This window comes from Pinus tabuliformis, chromosome X (genome assembly GCF_031772625.1).
Source record: "Pinus tabuliformis cultivar Carrire ecotype Pingquan chromosome X, CPIR1, whole genome shotgun sequence".
Classification (NCBI taxonomy): domain Eukaryota; kingdom Viridiplantae; phylum Streptophyta; class Pinopsida; order Pinales; family Pinaceae; genus Pinus; species Pinus tabuliformis.
The window spans coordinates 368,839,355-368,854,780 of NC_142308.1; the positions used below are offsets into that span (position 1 = coordinate 368,839,355).

General features: G+C 38.1%; 1 long non-coding RNA gene across 1 annotated transcript; it reads left to right on the plus strand.

The window, feature by feature from the left end:
* The first annotated feature begins 325 nt into the window (after positions 1–325).
* LOC149140035 (uncharacterized) lies at positions 326–1,278 on the plus strand. The gene is made up of 3 exons (XR_016264241.1): positions 326–515; positions 609–704; positions 1,205–1,278. It is a non-coding gene; the product is annotated as an uncharacterized LOC149140035 (long non-coding RNA).
* Positions 1,279–15,426: the final 14,148 nt, after the last annotated feature.

The following is a 15,426-nucleotide window of genomic DNA, read 5'->3' on the forward strand; positions in this document are numbered from 1 at the left end:
AAGGGGAGAAAATCAAAAAGATAAGATGGAGGTTATCATTTCATAAATGAAGTTCAGTCACCTTAACTATATGCAATGCATTTCACTCACAATTATCTTTTTCTTATTTGTGAATCCATTTTCTTTCTTTTCAATTAATTATGTTTTATATGTGGTCTCACGCTCAACTATATCGATCTTCTTTGTGTAGTGAGCGACCACAATTGTATAGTCTATGATGGTCAAGGTGAAAATACCCTAGACATTTTACCAACGCAGCTTGGACGATTAATAAGTCATATTTTTTTCCTACATAAGAATATTGTCCTTTAATCGACTAAAATATTTGTTTATTGCGATTCGATTTATCCTTTTGTCATGCCTTTAGGGTAGTATGATCTTGTTAATGGGTGTGAGGTTTGAGATTGTCTAAGAACTTCGACACAGAATAAAGGGAAATGCTATATTGAGGTTCACAATTTCAAGGCTTATTGTTCATGGTTGTTGCTGATATAACATTAGCCAAGGGCGAACAGGTATCTGTATGATTATTTGTTATTTTGTATATTTGTTATTCATTTTCTCTCGTGGTTTGTTTGTGATCTCATATATAATATTACTTTGTGTAGTGAGTGACTATAGTTGCAGTGTCTAAGATGGTGTAGCATATGTGTTCTTGCTCCACATCACATGCACACCCCCACACAACGTGCCTTGTAGAGGAGGTGGGTAAGGTCAAGCAGACAAGTATACTAACCCTTCAACCTATCAACCATTGTGTTAACATACAATTACTGCCTTGTGGACTATGGGATTTTGTGTCTTCAATATGTTTAGATATGGTTAGATTGCTTTTCCGAAAAAATTACATCTTATGAAAACTTTGTTTTTATTACTTATAGTAGAAGTATATCTGGTTTATAAAATTTATATTCTTTTGACATATAGCACAAAATATAACTATACTTGAACTTAAGTTGCATGACAAGCTCATACCTTCAAACCCTATAGTTTAAATTCTATTAGAAATCTAATATTTTATTGTATATCTAGTGCAAATGGCTTGTTCCATTGAGCATGAATACATGAAATACAAAATGGACTCTCCCCTTTTATATAACAGTCTTAAAGAAAGGTGTGTTTCTTATTACGATTAATTATTGTGTTCAACTCTTTAGTTTAACTTATATAACGATTCTAATATCTTATTTTGTATCTATTGTAGATGGCTTGTTTTGATGAGCATGAACAAGTGGAATACAAAAGAGTGTCCATCGTTATTAACAAACTCTAGAGGAGGTGCGTTTTCTATTATGAATAATTATTGGTTTTGAAATATGTTTACCATTACTAATTGTGTGTATATTTTAACCTTATTCAAACCACTTTTTTCCTTTCAGCAAAGGACAATACATTGCCGGAGAGATGGTGTGCAAAGGGGATATTTACAATTTTTCCTTTTTTTTTAGATGTTTTGTTTTCTGATTTTGAGTATGGCCATGCTTTGAGTTGTTCTTTTTTTTCTTTTTCCTTTTTTCTTGGCTCATTTTTTGTAGTTTGGTCTTGGTTTCATTTGTTGGGTTTGTTGTACTCGCTTTCTTTTGTTTTCCTTTGTTTTCTCGTTTTTTGTAGTTTGGTCTTGGTTTCATTTGTTGGATGCGCAAATGGAAATGAAGGATGCAGACAGAGAAAGAAATGAAGGAAGCAGATAGAGAAAATGGAGGTTATTCTTCATAAATGAAAGTGAGTTAACATACCTATATGCAGTGCATTTCACTTAAAAGTATCTTTTGCTAATTTGTGGCTCCACTTGTTTGTTATTCAATTTATTATGTGTTATCTATTTTCTCATAATCAACTATAATGATCTTATTTATGTAGTGAACCACTACAATTGTATAATCTACAAAGTGGTGAAGATACACTAGAAATTCTACAAACTTGGCACAAAGGATGGGTGAGCCATACTTTTCTCCTACAAAATACTATTGTCCTTTAATACACTGAAATATTTGCTTTTTGCACAACAATTTATCCTTTTGTAATGGTTTCAAGGTAGTATGATCTTATTCATGTGTGTGAGATTCAAGAATTTTTCCTAAAACTTTGATATGAAAGAAATAGAAAAGTTATACTTAGGTTCACATCTTTAGTGCTTATTTTTCATGATTGTTGCTTTTATAATATTAGCCAAGGGAGGGCAGGTATGTGTATGCTTAATTCAAGCGTAAGCTTGTTGATTTTTCCACGACACTCAAGAATCTGGTTTGAGTCTAAAATCATGAACACAAACACACTATTTTAAGTTGCTATGAGAATATAATTCGAATTTAATTCAAGAACAAATTAAACTGAAATTTCATGTTGCCATTTCTCAACACTCCCTCTCAATAAGAAGGGGATTATCAACTACCCCGACCCTGTCTCTGTGAAACTCAAATTTACATCTTGACAATGCCTTTGTCAAGATGTTAGCATCTTTCTCTTATGTGGGAATGTAATCTAACGACATGATCCACCTCAATACACAACCTCTGAGATGATGATACCAGATATCAATATGCTTGGACAAATCATGAAAGACTGGATTTTCAGAGAGTTTGATACAACTTTGATTATCACAATAAATCACTGTCGGATCCATCTACTGACCAAACAAACCAACTAGGATCTTCCTCATCCAGATAGCCTCACGTGTTACCTGACTTGTAGCCATGTACTCTTCCTCTGCCGAACTGAGTGCAACCGATCTCTGTTTCCTGCTATACCAAGAAACTGTCGCTGACCCAATACTGAAGATCCCTCCTGATGTGCTCTTCCTGTCGAATCGACTCCCTTCCCAATTTGCGTCGGTGAAGCCTTGAAGCTTCATTCCCTCTGCCCGTCTGTACCATAACCCAAACTTAGTAGTACCTCTGAGGTATCTCAATACATGCTCTGTCACCTTCCAAGACAACTTGGTAGGCCTAACCATCGCTTGACTAAGCTGGTTAACTGCATAGCACATATCTGGTCGTGTGTTCACTAAGTACATGAGTGAACTCACAAGCTACGTGTAAATAGTAGCTTCCACTACATCCCCTGATGTAGCATCCTCCTTCCTCCAGTTACCAACTAGAGGAGTCTCGATGGGTTTACTGCTCTCCACGCAAGATCTCTTGAGTATCTCGTTGGCATACTTGCCTTGAGATGCCAACGAGATACAAACAAATCCCCATATCCCTGCCTTTCCTCCATGCTAAGAAAGTAATGCATGAGCCCCATGTCCTTCATCTCAAACTCTCTTGCAAGGTCCTCCTTACAATATTTGATGAGCTTCTCATCACCTTTCAGTGTATAATCATCTACATAAAGTACAGTGATCAACAACTTACCTTCCACCACTATGTGATATAGGTTCGCATTTGCTTCACTGTTCGTGAAGCCCAACCTAGTGAAGTAGCTATCAATCCTGGTGTACAAACCACAGGTTTCTTGTTTCAGCTCATACAACGCTCTCTTGAGTCAGAACACATGCGACTCATGGTCCAAAGTTTCAAAACCTTCAGGTTGTTCTATGTACACCTCTTCCTCAATCATGCCATTGTGGAAGGTAGTCTTCACATCCATCTGATGGATCTTCCAACCCATCTGTGCTGATAGTGCTAAAATAGATCTGATTGATGATTACCTTGCAACAGGACAAAAGGTCTCATTATAGTCAATCCCCTCTACCTCTGAAAAGCCACAGGCCACAAATCTGGCCTTATGCTTCTCCACACTACCATCTGCATCTTGCTTTACCTTGTAAAGCCAACGGGAGCTCACAACTGACTTGTCCTCTAGTCTCGGGAGCACATCTCAAACACTGTTTCGAACTATGGAGTCATACTCCTTCACCATCGGATCAACCCAAACCAGCTGCTGTAGTGCTTCCTAAAAGGAAGATGGCTCTGTCACAACACATGCACCCATAAGTGCCATGTATCCAGTGTACCTCTCTGGTGACCTCCTCTGTCTACGCTGAGAAGAGGGTGCTCCCACATTCTCCTGTGCATCATCCAACAATCTGTCAGCCTCTCTAGTGCACTTTCTTCCCTCTCTGGAAGACTCTACTTGAGTGGATGTCTCCACTCTCTAAACCTCTGCATGTGGCTGCTCCACATCAATCTGAGGTCCCTCAACCTTAGGAGCTAAAAGCTCCTCATCCGCATGTAGCTCAAGCTCCCTCTCAAGGGATACTTGCATGGCCTTCTCCTCATCGAACCTGATATCCCTGCGAACCACTATCATCCAACTGGTCGGCATGTACACCCGATAGTTGTGGGGTGTATCAGTGTACCCCACAAAGATCCCCAACTCTATTGTTGGCTCAAGCTTCTTCCATGCATCTTTGGTCACATGGCAATAAACCGATGACCCAAAAATCCTGAAGTGACCAACATCTGGCCTCTTACCGGAATAAGCCTCCTCTGGTGTCTTCATCTCAAGTATCCGATGTGGGCTACGGTTCTGAACATAAACAGTGGTGTTGCGTGCCTCAGCCCACAAGGGTAGTGGTAGGCCCTAATCATGCAACATCGCCATTGTTGCCCCTATTATGCTCCCGATCTTCTTCTTGACAACCCCATTTTGTTGAGGGTTATGGGGTGTCATCAACTCTTGTTTAACCCCTTCCACTGCACAGAAGTTCTTAAATTCATTGGTGACATACTCACCACCATTATCACTCCATAGAGCTTTAACCTTCTTGCCAAATTCTTTCTTTATTAATGCTTTGAACTCACAAAACTTTGTGAAAGTTTGATCCTTTTTTTGCATAAAAAATACCCAACATTTATGAGAATAGTCATCAACAAATATAACATAATGCCTGTGTTTGGTCGTGGATGATGTTGAGAATGGTCCACACACATATGAATGGACCCTCTCTAGAATAGACTGTGCTTGACTGTCTTCGTCTCTAAAGGAAGACTTGGTGTATTTTCCCAAAATACAACCCTTGCATGTATCAACTTGCTCAAGTATACCTTTGGGAAGACAGGTAGAGATTTGTTGCAATATCTTCAAAGCCCCATGATGCAAGTGGCCCAATCGCCTGTGCTACAACTCGCTGACGTCTCAGCTCCACATCTTTTCCGCTTTTGAACTCAAAGCAACACAATCCTCTACTTATATCTTATAGAGATTCTAAACTCGAATCCCTATCTTCTTTACTTGACCCATGGCTATGTGTCGAAATAACGCCTTTCTTTCCTTTTGAAAAGATCCCATCATAGCCTCTATCCTCAAGAATGGCAACGAATACCAAGTTCTTCGTCAATCCGAGTACATGCATAACATTCTTCAAGGTGAGTGGAGTCATATGCTCCCTTTGAAAAGTAATAGTGCCCACACCAATAACACTATACTTACCGTCATCACCCATCTCGATATGCATCTTAAGATCTTTCTCCTCCAGTTCACTGAATAACTCTTTGTCGCCAGTCATGTGGAAAGAAGCTCCACTGTCTAAGTACCAGAAAATTCCCATCATTAAAGACACCATGCATGCAATGAGGGAAAAGTCCAATTCTAATTAGGAGGCCAAAGCCTCACCCGCCACTCCTCCCGAGAACTTCTCCTTGGACTTCTTCAATGGAAAATTTGTAGCAAAGTGACACATCTTGTGACCATGAAAGCATTTAACTTTCGCCATGTCCTTCTTCTTACCTCCATGATAAGAATCTAATTTGGAATGGGAAAGTTTACCTTTCCCTTTCCTTGTCTTAATCGCTAAGGCACAATTCTCTTCATCATCAGTCTTCCTTCTGATCTCATCCTGCGTCAAATCTGACCATTGAAAAAGTCCTGATAACTATGCCGACTCTTTGGGAGTCCAAGAAGAGCAAGGCTCACCATATCCTCCTCAGCAACTGTGATTCCAACACTTCCAAGTTCATCCCGACATTGAGTGAAATTTCTCAAGTACTTTGGAATCATTTCGCCTTTCTCCATCATGATTTTACATAGTTTATCCTTCAGTGTCAACTTCCTTTGATCACTGCTATTCTGATACAAGTCCGTCAATGTTTTCCACATAGCATGCAGGGTTTCCTTTCCATGGAGACTCGAGACAATATGATCTTGAACTCCCTCAAGGATTATCTGCCTTGCCTTCGCCACACACTTCTTCCACTCGGCCAAGTTTTGTGCATCAGTAGTTGTTGGCTTAGGAATTGCTTGTTCAACAAATTCCTTCAAGCCATTGTCCTCTAGCATAACCTCCATCCTGTCCCTCCAGGCTATGAAATTTGAGCTGCCTTCCAAGGCATACTCAAGCCTCAACCCATGGAATGCCATCTGTCGATCTTGAAGTATGTATTGCAAATTCGACTTTCACCTGTAACCCAGAAACTCAAAACTTTGAAATCTCCTCTAGTATATTGTTCTCAGCTCCAATACCATGTAGAAAATCCTGTAGATTCACAAGCTAATGTAATTTGCTAAAGCAAGAGACAAGAATCTACTTCTACTCTTTACAACGGAAGCCCATAAACATCGAGCAAACAATAATCAATAGAGGAAGAAAATCAAAGGCACATAACACAATAAATATCTGGGGAAAGCCACAGCTCAAAACCCCACTATTTTTTTTGTATTAATCCAGAAAAATAAGATGAAATTACAATGCTTGTTCTCTCTAGAACAATCCCAACACTCAGCAATTTCAATCTCCAACTCATAAGCAAGCTCAAGGCCAAAGCTTAGCCTCTTCATAAGCTCTCCAAGTCTCTATTCCAATCGTAATTCCTATGGAGGATAGCTTGTATTTAAAGGGAAATAAAGCCTCTAAAAATTGCACGATCCCTCAAGGATGAGTTCCTGAATGCATGCACTATCAGTGCAACTCAAAAAAATCTAAAACAAATAGTACACTGTCCCTGCACTTTAGTCTCAATTGCGTCTTTCTTAGAATTGACAAGCATAAGTTTCTGATGAGTAAATATTTAGTTAATTAGAGTAGCACTGGTGGAGTTCATTAGTGACACCATTGACTGTTAACTCACTATTAGTTCTCTCAATCAGTTTGAGAACTAATTTAACTAAACTGACTCATGAAACTAAGTCTTCTATTTTACAACTCACAATTAACTCATAACTGATTCCTACTAAGTAGGGAGAACATACACATGACGACAGAAAGACTTCCAACTCGAATTTCCTAAGTTAAGTTTATTAAACTTAATTTAACTATTTTAAGTTGCTATGAGAATAGAATTCAAATTTAATTCACAATTTAATTCAAAGACAAATTAAACTGGAATTTCTTGTTGCCATTTCTCAACACGTACCTTGAACACATCTGGCAGATCTTGTTGCCGCCCAATCTGTTGATCAATGCACTTGCATCTCCAGTTGCCACTATCAATGATCACAACTCCTTTTGTGTCATTGAACTTTAGCTCACAGATCTTCCCACTAACAGCCTTCTAGCTCAATTAAGAAGTTTGCTCCTTGGGTCTTCTATATATGCCCTCTTGTCAACCATATGGCTCCTTTCATAAGTTGAACTAGGTGTCCACTACTCTGCTTCCTAACAGCCCATTGATTACTTTCATGAACATTGTACTTGAGGTCTTCTAGACTACCCACTTGTCAACGTCTTGGATGCTTCAGAATGGTACTCCTAGGCCACCCCAGAGCTAGCCCTCTCGGCTGCCCTTTCATCCTTCAAAGCTCAACCCTTAGGGGTTCCAAGATTGTCGTTTCTTCTGCAGTTTGTCTCCTTAAATTGTCCAGATCTAGGTTTATTCCAAACAACCCACCAACAATGATAAGATGCATTCTAAAGGGATTCCAAAATTACCCATACACAGTGAACACCATTTCTAATCTAGGGCTTCCAAGACTTTCGTTTCTTTTGCAATTTTTTTCCTTAAATTTTCGAGATCTAGGGCTATTCCAAACAACCCATCAATAGTGATAAGATGCATTCGATATCACTATTCTTAGGGCTAATTACAATTGTTGTTTAAACATTTGAACAAGCCTTCTCTTTTCCTTTACTACATCACCCTTGTCATTGTCTTTCCATCTCAAACTTCTAACTGCAACAAAGAGTTATCTGCTCCATTTCTACGGTCTCGATACTCTTCATTCATCACAGATCTAGGTTATTCATTCACTGAGATTTGGACAGACCATAGGATAGCTCTCTACATAAGAAGAAACCCTAACTAGGGAATATCAAAATTGTTGTCCAAAACCTCATGGACAACCCTCCAACCTTAATAATCTATCTTCTTGAGGACGCTACCACTTAGCCCCCAAGCAACAACAGTTTGGTCATTTTTTTCACTAATATCCTAAGCCTTGCTACAGACCTCTGAGGCCCCAAATCTAGGGTCACCTCAGACCTGCGGTACCCTTCTTCCAGCCCTGTACCTGTTGCATTGGTCCTTTAAGGCATGCGGCGTTACTCCAACTTTCCTCCAATCTTCACGGCATACCAAAACAACCTTATTCTAGGAATTTTGGCCCTTTAATAATCTACAAGACTTTGCAGGTGGATCATAGAAGTACCACTGCCATTAGCCTAGAACTTTCGACCCTTTTCCACAAGTCTCTTCCACTACTTGGATGCATAGACTTCCCCACTGAAACCCTCACCAAACTTAGCCAACATCCTCCTTGAACCTAAAGCAGAGCATGAGACAAAAAGATAAACATGGGACCTTCTTCTTGCTCTTTATCTAGCTCGGCTTCCTGAGGTATGCAGCCTCCTTCGATCAATCCTCACTGGAAGTCTTGCACTTGTTGGATAATCAAATGAGTTTCACAACTTCCCTTCTTATTGTTTTCTCATGAGGGTAGACATTGCCCTCAAAAGGCGTCTTTCCAAGCCTAGGCCGACTTGAAGCTTCTAGACAAACCCTTGCTCCTCTAAGGGTTCTCCACTTGCAACAATGAATAAATAATAATTCCTTTTCTTGATTTCACACCCACACCCTGGGTACAAAATCTCAATGCTTGGGTTCTTTGCCCACATGGTGCAAACTCACACAAACCCAAGCATAGGTGGTTTGATGGTGGTGACTCCTTCATCAATAGAGATCCAGTCTTGTAGAAGCACATTTCACTTAACTTTGCACTTTCATTGCTGGAATCGATTTGAGATATGCTGAGAAGCTTCAATGATACTTTTCTCCCAAAGAACTCTTTGAGATCATCTCTGATGTCTGCAGTGAAATCATTTAAATCCAAAACATTTTTCTATATCACCGCAACCCCTTTAATTTTGTGTTGTGTAGATGTAAACATGATGTTGTAGCCAAACAACTGTGCGACTTTATACATCGTTGGGTGTTTCAATCGCTTATGCCTGCTAGCAGAATGGAAGAGATTGGAGGTCAATGTCTGCATACAAATATAAAACGGAATGATTTTTATAGTCGTGGAACGAACAAAGAAAGAAGTCATGATAGGTATGAGAAGACCACCTTTGTATTGGAGTTCTTTAAGCTAAAAACAATGACCAGCCCAAAGTTTGTACAAGCGACATTAGAGTTGGGATAGCTTGTGAAGAAATAATTTTCTTGTATGGCAATTCATTGACCAAAACTATGCACGAAAGTCCTATTTTATGAGATTCATTTTGTCTAATTTGGTAACTAGCAAGGTTAGCAATGTGTACGAGAGCTATATTTCCCACAAACATAAGGAAACCAATGTTTTATGCATTGATTCTCCTAACATGAATTGTTTGCCTAATCTTGTTGTAGGCTCCAAATATCGTTGAAATCACCACCTCGTGTGTGCACTGCTCCATGGCCCTTTTGTTTTCATCAGACACAACGAACCGTAAGTTACCTTGATTGGAAAAGCTATTGTATATATTTGTCAGCCTATCACTTCTATGTGATGCTACAAAAAATATGCGTTGAATTCCTTGACCGAAAAGTGCGAAGACTGATTGCTTTCATACCCAAAGGAATTTCTTTCCTATCAAATCATTTCCGTTTGCTCATATTAAATATAAAGCTAAATATATGCCCATCCAATCCACATAGGATCATCACCAATGGGATTTATATCAAACTCAATGACCAAATGTTTCTCCAATTTCCAGATAGACAATATTACCCCTTCAGTGGCCAAAAGAACCTAAAGAACATTGTGACTACAATTATAGAAAATCCAGTGGGTACTATCAAATATGACCAAATCTCCTTTTTGCCCAGTAGCTTTGTTGATTCGTGCTCATTACTATAGACTTCAAGAGAAAACCTTCTTTAATTGCTCCAAAGCAGGGAACAACTTGACCTTATGCTTGACTTTCATCTAAAATACAAAAGTTCGTTATAAGATTGATATTTACATATCTTTCCAAAACTTCTACATGTGAGCTTGAAATGACTAGCTACTGATGCAATTTAATAAGTTATAAATCTCCATAGCTCGACCTTATGTACACAAATACGTTATCTAAATAAGTTGTTGAAGCAACAAATGTTTTTCCCAGAAGTTCTAGCTTGAAACTAGTAACCCTTTCCCCTTGACATATGACAAGCAATTGAAAAATCCTCGGGATCACCTAGAAGTATCAAGCAATTGAAGAAGCCTTGAGATCACCTAGAAGGTATCAAGAACCATCCGCAAACCATAAGCATTAGTGATAGTCATAGAATTGGGTTTGGCAGGCACTGCAATAACAAATTGTCTCCTCACTATGAATCTCTAAAACAAACAACCAAAATGTTGGCCTTCACACGAGTACGCAGAAGATTATTCATTCAAATTACTATGACATGACTATATTGAATTACTCTAAACAATTTGATATGTGGATAGCTTCAAGGCTATCTTAGCTAACCCTTGTCACAAGTTCTTAGAGTAAGTCTGCTTGATTTTCTATTTCAAAAGCCCTCTCTCTGGAGAGAGGGCTCCCACCATGGGAATTCAATGTGTTATGGTCTAAATTTTGACTAAAATAATTAAAGGCATTTGTTGAATTCAATGTGTTCTGGTGTAAATACTGACTGAAACAATTAAAGTGCATTTGTTGGTGTGTAGTAAGTTATATTTACTACAATCCATCAAAATTATGGATACATGAAATACAAAATGGATTATCCCCCTTTATATAACAAAACTCAAAGACAAGTATGTTTCATATTATGATTAATTATTGCATTCAATTCTCCAGTTTAAATTGTATATTGATTTTAATATCTTATTGTGTATTTGTTGTAGATGTCTTGTTCTGGTGAGCACGAGTAAGTGGAATACAAAATAGATTATTTATCATTATATAACAAACTCTAGATGAGGTGTGTTTGCTATTATGAATAATCATTGGTTTTTTAATATGCTTACCATTTCTATCTTGGTTTGGATTTTAATGTTATTCACCCCACTTTTTTTCGTTTCAGGTGAGGAGAGGACACCGCAGTAGAGATAATGTGCAAAGGGGAAATTTGCATTTTTTGTTTTTTATTGTCTACATGTTTTGTTTTTGTTGAGTTTGAGCATAGTCATGTTTTTTATTGTACTCCTTTAGCTTTGTTTTACATTTTTTTCTCATTTCTTGTAGTTTGGTCTTTGATTTGTTTATTGGATGTGCAATAGGAAAGGAAGGCAACAAGGAGAGAAATCAAAGAGATAAGATGGAGCTTCTCAAATCATAAATGAAGGTGAATCACCCTAACTATATGCAATGCATTTAACTCACAATTATCTTTCGCTCATTTGTGAATCCATTTGCTTGCTTCTCAATTTATTATATGTTTTATATGTGGTCTCACACTCAACTATATCAATCTGCTTTGTGTAGTGAGCGACCACAACTGTGTAGTCTATGAAGGTCAAGGTGAAGATATCCTAGACATTCTACTAACGCAGCTTGGATGATTGGTAAGCCATATTTTTTCCTACATAAGAATATTGTCCTTTAATCGACTAAAATATTTGTTTTTTGGGAATCGATTTATCCTTTTGTCATGCCTTCAAGGTAGTATGATCTTGTTAATGGATGTGGGGTTTGAGATTTTCCAAGGACATTGACACAGAATGACTATAGTTGCAGTGTCTCAGATGGTGCAGTGTATGTGTTCTTGCTCCACGTCACATGCACACCCCCAGACAACATGCCTTGTAGAGGAGGCGGGTAAGGTCGAGAAGACAAGTATACTAACCCTTCAACCAATCAACCATCGTGCTAACATATAATGACTACCTTGTGGGCCCAGGGATTTTGGGTGTTCAATATGTTTAGATATGCTTAGATTCCTTTTCTGAAAAATTTACATCTTATGAAAACATTGTTTGTGTTACTTGTAGTAGTACATTTAGATTATAAAAATTATATTTTTTTGAGATATAGCACAGAATATAACTAGACTTGAACTAAGTTGCATGACAAGCTCATACCTTCAAACTCGCTACTTTAAATTCTATTAGAAATCTAATATTTTATTTTATATCTAGTGCAAGTGGCTTGTTCCATTGAGCATGAATACATGAAATACAAAATTGACTCTCCCCTTTTATATAATAGTCTTAAGGAAAGGTGTGTTTCTTATTACGATTAATTATTGCATTTGACTCTTTAGTTTAACTTATATAATGATTCTAATATCTTATTTTGTATTTGTTGTAGATGGCTTGTTTTGATGAGCACGAACAAGTGGAATACAAAAGAGAGTGTCCATAGTTATAAAACAAATCTAGGGCAGGTGCGTTTTCTTTTATGAATAATTATTGGTTTTGAAATATGTTTACCATTACTAATTGTATGCATATTTAACCTTATTCAACCCACTTTTTTTCCTTTCAGCAGAGGACAACACATTATAAGAGAGATGATGTGCAAAGGGGATATTTGCAAAAAAGAATTTGTTCTTGTTTGGATGTTTTGTTTTCTGAGTTTGAGCATGGCCATGCTTTGAGTTGTACTTTTTTTCTGTTGTTTTTTTTGGATCAAGTTTTGTAGTTTGGTCTTGATTTCATTTGTTGGGTTTGTTGTACTCGCTTTCCTTTGTTTTCCTTTTTTTCTCATTTTTTGTAGTTTGGTCTTGGTTTCATTTGTTGGGTGTGGAAAAGGAAATGAAGGAAGCAAACATAGAAAATGGAGGTTATTGTTCATAAATGAAGGTGAGTTAACATACCTATATGCAATGCATTTCACTTAAAAGTATCTTTTGCTAATTTGTGGCTCCACTTGTTTGTTATTCAATTTATTATGTGTTATCTATGCTCTCATAATCAACTATAATGATCTTCTTTATGTAGTGAACGACTACAATTGTATAATCTACAAAGGTCAAGTAGTGAAGATACACTAGAAATTCTACAAACTTGACACAAAGGATGGGTGAGCCATACTTTTCTCCTACAAAATACTATTGTCCTTTAATGCACTAGAATATTTTCCTTTTGCACAACGATTTATCCTAAAACTTTGATATGAAAGAAATAGAAAAGTTATACTTGAGGTTCTCATCTTTATTGCTTATTTTTCATGATTGTGGCTAAGATAATATTAGCCAAGGGAGGTTAGGTATGTGTATGCTTAATTCAAGCGTAAGCTTGTTGATTTTTCCACGACACTCAAGAATTTGGTTTGAGTCTAAAATCACGAACACAAACACACTCAAATGCGACAACACTTCTACTTTGCACAATGAAATAACATACATCAGTGAATCAACTAGTGCACATGACAATTTTTAACTTTTTAAACCCTCTACTTGTTATATTACAAACTATAATACAACAGTCTTAGGGCTCTCGTACTAGGGATCATGGCCCTTACATACAACCCTGATACAAGGACACAACTAGGGCTTGGTGTCAACTGCTATGACCACCAATCTACCCTAAACAAAGTACACTTGAACTACTTGTTGACAAAACACTCTATAGCCCTTCCTGTCCATGTACCTTGAACACATTTGGTGGGTCCTTTTTGCCTCCCAATTTGTTGATCACTGCACTTGCATCTTTAGCTACCACTATCAATGATCACAACTCCTTTTGTGTCACTGAACTTTGGCTCACGGATATGCCCACTAGCAGCCTTCTAGCTCCATTAAGAAGTCTGCTCCTTGGGTCTTTTGGATATGCCCTCTTGTCAACCATATGGCTCCTTTCATAAGTTGAACTAGGGCTCCATTACTCTGCCTCCTAACAACCCATTGATTCCTTTCATGAACACTGTACTTGAGGTCTTCTAGACTACCCACTTGTCAACGTCCTAGATGCTCCAGAATGCTACTCCTAGGTCACACCACATCTAGCCCTCTTGGCTGCCCTTTCATCCTTCAAAGCTCAACCCTTAGGGCTTCCAAAATTACCCATACACAGTCAACACCATGACTAATATAGGGCTTCCATGACTACTCTGGGGCTTCCAAGACTACCCTTTCTTCTACAATTTATCTCCTTAAATTGTTTAGATCTAGGGCTATTCCAAACAACCCACCAACAGTGATAAGATGCTTTTTAAAAGGATTCCAAAATTACCCATACATAGTCAACACCATGACTAATCTAGGGCTTCTAAGACAACCCTTTCTTCTGCAATTTGTCTCCTTCAATTTTCGAGATCTAGGACTTTTCCAAACAACCCACCAATAGTGATAATGTGTGTTCTATATCCATGTTCTTAGGGCTAATTACAATTGTTTTTCAAACCTTTGAACAAACCTTCTCTTTTCCTTTACTACATCACCCTTGTCGTTGTCCTTACATCTCAAACTTCTACCCTCAACAAAGAGTCATCTGCCTCCCTTTCTAGGGTCTCAACCCTCTTCATTCAGCACAGATTTAGGTTATTCTTTCACTGAGATTTGGATAGACCATAGGATGGCTCTCTGCATAGGAAGAAACCCTAACTAGGGCATATCAAAATTGTTGTCCAAAACCTCATGGAAAACCCTCCAACCTTAGCAATCTACCTTCTTGAGGACGCTACCACTTAGCCCCCAAGCAACCACAATTTGGTCATTTTTTTCATTGATATCCTAAGCCTTGCTACAGATCTCTGAGGCCCCAAATCTAGGGTTACTTCAGAGCTGCAATACCCTTCTTCCAGCCATGTACTTGTTGCATTGGTCCTTTAAGGCAAGCAGTGTTACTGCAACTTTCCTCCAATCTTCATGATATACCAAAACAACCTTATTCTAGGTGTTTTGGCCCTCTAATAAGGTACAGGACTTTATGGTTAGATCATAGATGTTCCACTGCTATTAGCCCAGAACTTTCGGCCCTTTTCCACAAGTCTCTTCCACTACTTGGATGTATAGACTTTCCCATTGAAACCCTCACCAAACTCAGCCAACATCCTCCTTGAACTTTTCCTCCAATCCTCACGACATACCAAAATAACCTTATTCTAGGTGTTTTGGCCCTCTAATAAGGTACAAGACTTTATGGTTAGATCACAGATGTGCCACTGCTATTAGCCCAGAACTTTCGGCCCTTTTC